The following is a 4,146-nucleotide window of genomic DNA, read 5'->3' as shown; positions in this document are numbered from 1 at the left end:
AAGCTTCCCGGGTCTTTCCTCTTGTTCGGGATGTTCTTTTGCAATACTGCCGAGCATGAAGCATCTAAAATCACTAAAGCACTTTCCTCTAACTTCCTCTTGTTAGTTAACAAGTCTTTTAAGAACTTCGCATACTTAGGCATTTGGGCCAATGCCTCAACAAAAGGAATATTGATGCGGAGTTGCTTGAACAAACTCAAGAACTTCTTATACTGTTCATCCCCTTGGTTATTTTTCAATCTAGAGGGATAAGGGATTCTTGGCTTGAAAGGTGGGGGTGCCACCTCTTTCTCTTTACTTGTCGCCTCTTCTACCACTATAACCTCGGGTGCGTGTTCTTTTGGCTTCTCACTCGGAAGCCTACCTTCAACCTCACGACCACTTCTGAAAGTGATCGCCTTCACTTGCTCTCTAGGGTTGGTCTATGTATTGCTCGGCAAGCTTCCATGTGGCCTTTTCATAGAGAGGCTTTACAATTTGCCCCACCTGATTTTCAAGGTTATGCAAAGAGGCGGTGTGGTTGCGAAGTGTAGCCTTGACTGATTCAAACCTTGTATTTGCAGATTGCACAAATCTAGCCAAGTGCTTCTCTAAGTCAGTCATTCAGGTTTCCAAACCTGAGACTTTGTTTTCCACCTGAGGGGCTTGTTGTTGTTGTTGGAAACCCGGTGGCCCCATGGCCTTTTGTGGACCCTGATTACTCCATGAGAAATTGGGATGATTCTTCCATCCTGAATTGTAGGTATTGCTATATGGGTTTCCTTGAGGTCTCATGCCATTACCTACAAAGTCAATGTTCTCCACCGAAGAACCATCACCAATAGAAATTGGGCAATCGGAGGGAGCATGTCCTACACCACACCCATTGCAATTAGTCACGGCCGCCACACTATTTGAAGTTAGAAGATCTAACTTCTTACTCAAACTCTCCACTTGAACCGCCAATGAAGTTACCGCATCTATTTTATAGAGACTGGCCTCTTTCTTCTTCTCCCTAGCATTCCATTGGTAGCTGTTTAACCCCATTTCTTCAATTAACTGACGGGCTTCATCGTGGGTCTTGCTACGTAAGGTACCTCCTGCTACCGCATCCAAGAGTTGCCTTGTACTCGGGTTCAAACCATTATAAAAAGTCTGAACAATCATCCACTCCGGGAATCCGTGTTGCGGGCACTTTCTCAGGAGCTCCTTGAACCTTTCCCATGTCTCGAATAGAGACTCCAATTCCAACTGAATAAAGGATGAGATCTCATTCCTAAGCTTTGTAGATTTTCCGGGAGAAAAATAACGGGCAAGAAAAGCTTCTACCATCTCCTCCCATGTGGTGATCGATGCTCTAGGTAATGAGTATAGCCACTGCTTCACCCTCCCCTTTAAGGAAAATGGGAAGGCTCTCAACTTGATGGCATCATCCGTCACTCTGTTTATCTTCAGCATATCACACACCTAGAGAAAACTTTCTATATGACTGTTTGGATACTCATCGGCCAAACCGTTGAACTGTGCAGATTGGTGCAACATGTGGATGAATGCCGGCTTCAACTCAAAGTTCTGAGCTGTAATCGGGGAATGCACAATACTCGATTGTGTACCCAACACTAAAGGTCTGGCATAATCGGATAATATTCGCTATTGCTCGTTCTGTTCTGCCATGTTTTCAGATCCTTACACTTCCAAATCAGCTAAATTAAACTGTTCTTGCACAGGCTCTTCCCCTTTCTTCTAAGTGTACGTTCAAGCTCAGGATCTCCTTCAATTAATATTGAGGGATTCCCTCGGGTCATAACCTGGAGCTACACCTAAAAAGAAAGAAAAAGAAATCAGAATAATAATATAATAAGAAGATATAAAATAGAATGTATGGTGAAATAGCTATGAAAACAAAGTGCAAAGTATCTCTAAACGCCTACTCCCCAGTAACGACGATAAAAACTTTGACAAGATCCCCTTGCATATATCCCACAAGTGCACGGGTTTGTCGAAGTAATAATCCCGGGTGAGCGGGTATCGAATCCACAGGGAGTAGGGAATAAAAACACTTAATTCGCTTCTTAGCTATGTGAAAAATCAGTAGTGATAATTGTGACAATGATTCAATTCTCAAAAGTAAAAGCAACAAGTAAGAGAGCACGAGTAAAGGAGGAGGTAAGGCAATCGATAAAGATGGGGTACTCGGATAATGCTCCACCTAGGATAATTGTTTCAAGTGCAAGAAACCTCTATTATGCTTCCTAATCAATGCAATGATGAGTCGTGGAAATCCTTAATTACATAGTCCCAAATCTAAGGTCAACTATGCCTAACTCTATACATGTCCAGGAGGAGAGATTAGATAACCTCTCAACCTCACACTCACATAGAGTTGCAATGAGCTCTAGTGATTCTAAGTGATAAATCTCTTCCTAATTATAGACCTAACCCTTTGGTCCAGGTGGAAGATCCCTAACCACGATTAAGCCCTACATACTAAGATCACCTCAACGCTTCACTCCGTTGCACGCGCAACTAAGCCCCAGCGGAAGTTCATCCCTTAGACCATTCACTTTATTATGGCAGCAAAGAACTCGAGGAACGGAGGTAGAATCTATCACGTTGGAGGGGAAAGGGGACGCTCCTGTACCTCTTGACTCACCCTCTCAACACTCTCCAACCTAGCTTTGTCTAACGCTCGTGGTGTGTCACTCACTCACAAGGTTACCAAAGAGAACTCTCAACCCTAGTCTCACTCTAGGGGAAATGTTCATACAATCAAGCATTCAAGGTTGGAACTTACAATAAACATCAATTAATTGAAAGCATAATAAAGAGATTCAATGAAACAAATACATCTTAGGGTTCACAAATACCCAAGTACCCACTAGGGGTTTAGCTCTCCATGGAGCTAAGTACAATCAAAGAAATAGAATTTAAAAGCAATGAATCCATAGAAAAAACCCGCTTGATGATCGTGTCGATGGTCTTGTGCAGAGTCCCCTACTCGTCGTCCAAGGATTCCCTCGTCCGGTGTAGGATACGCCTCGACGGAAGCTCCCCTAATAACCTTCTTCCGAATGACACGCGATGTCAGAGCCGTAGAACCTCTCCAAAACCCTAGCCAATACCCCTCCAAACCCTAGCGGAAGCCCTCTCTAAAGTTTGGGAAAAGATGGAGAAAAGAATACTGAAATCGGGGCTAAATCAGCTTTAAATAGGGCTGGAATCGGACGACCACACGGGCCTGACGATTTTACACACGCCCATGTGGAATTTCCACACGGGCGTGTATAATTTCCACACTCCTTTGTGGATTCTCTGAATTCCTGTTTTCTCCGCCAGCTGTGAACAGTGCTGTGCTACAGTATCGGGCCTGAATAGCTTCCCGAATCCATACTTTCATCGGGGTAACGCAAACGGGCACACATTCACGTTGTAGATCACTTGCTTCTTCAATGATAGACAAGTTGGTGGAGCTCTTGTTCTATGTGCATACATCGGAATGCTCGAGTGTGACTGCCCTTGTGCTCCTCCAAATGGATGTGCCAATTAGAATACGAGGAGGTTGACACACACTCTAGCATCTGATACCCGACCTATGTCTTCGCGTTTGAACCTTAGCAAGATTTCCTCCAAAATCGGTGCATTATGATCCACATTGGCTTCTTTCCTTCATAATTAGCCTCACAACCCTACCTACACGAAAGTAACATAAAAACACACATATTAGTGTAAAAACCAGAGAAAAGTAATGCTCAACATAAGGAATGAATGCTTCGCATTCATATCGCACAAGCTCTTATCAATCCTGAAATTTTAAAGAATTGAAAGTTTCCTTCTGTCAGTCTATCGGTGCTATTGGTAATCTCCGCTTGCAGTTCAAAGTGTCTATCCAATCAAACTTATCGTACTAGTGTGTTCCGATTCGGACGCCGGATGAAGGGTAAGCCAGGTGCCGAATGGAAGTTATGGGTAAATGATTCGGGTAGCTCGCCCGAAGTCAAACGAGAAATGAGCGGCACTCGATCGGGTGTGAATAAAAAGGGCTTTCACAAGAGTCTCCTAAATACTTGGAAATAAGGTTCACGTGAAGGAGTTGAAGTAAGTGAAGCTAACCCCTGCACTCCATCTATTGCCTCAAAACAAAACCAAACGAATCGATCAGTTCGTAGG

At 43.7% G+C, this 4,146-nt stretch overlaps 1 non-coding gene across 1 annotated transcript; it reads left to right on the top strand.

Annotated features, from left to right (window-relative positions):
* Window positions 1–1,156: 1,156 nt before the first annotated feature.
* On the top strand, window positions 1,157–1,263 carry LOC120269553. The gene has a single exon (XR_005539203.1). It is a non-coding gene; the product is annotated as a small nucleolar RNA R71 (small nucleolar RNA).
* The last annotated feature ends 2,883 nt before the right edge of the window (window positions 1,264–4,146 follow it).

Source organism: Dioscorea cayenensis, chromosome 9 (assembly GCF_009730915.1).
Source record: "Dioscorea cayenensis subsp. rotundata cultivar TDr96_F1 chromosome 9, TDr96_F1_v2_PseudoChromosome.rev07_lg8_w22 25.fasta, whole genome shotgun sequence".
NCBI classification, from domain to species: domain Eukaryota; kingdom Viridiplantae; phylum Streptophyta; class Magnoliopsida; order Dioscoreales; family Dioscoreaceae; genus Dioscorea; species Dioscorea cayenensis.
The sequence above is the reverse complement of the archived record's forward strand: the minus strand, read 5'-3'. Positions and strand labels throughout refer to the sequence as shown.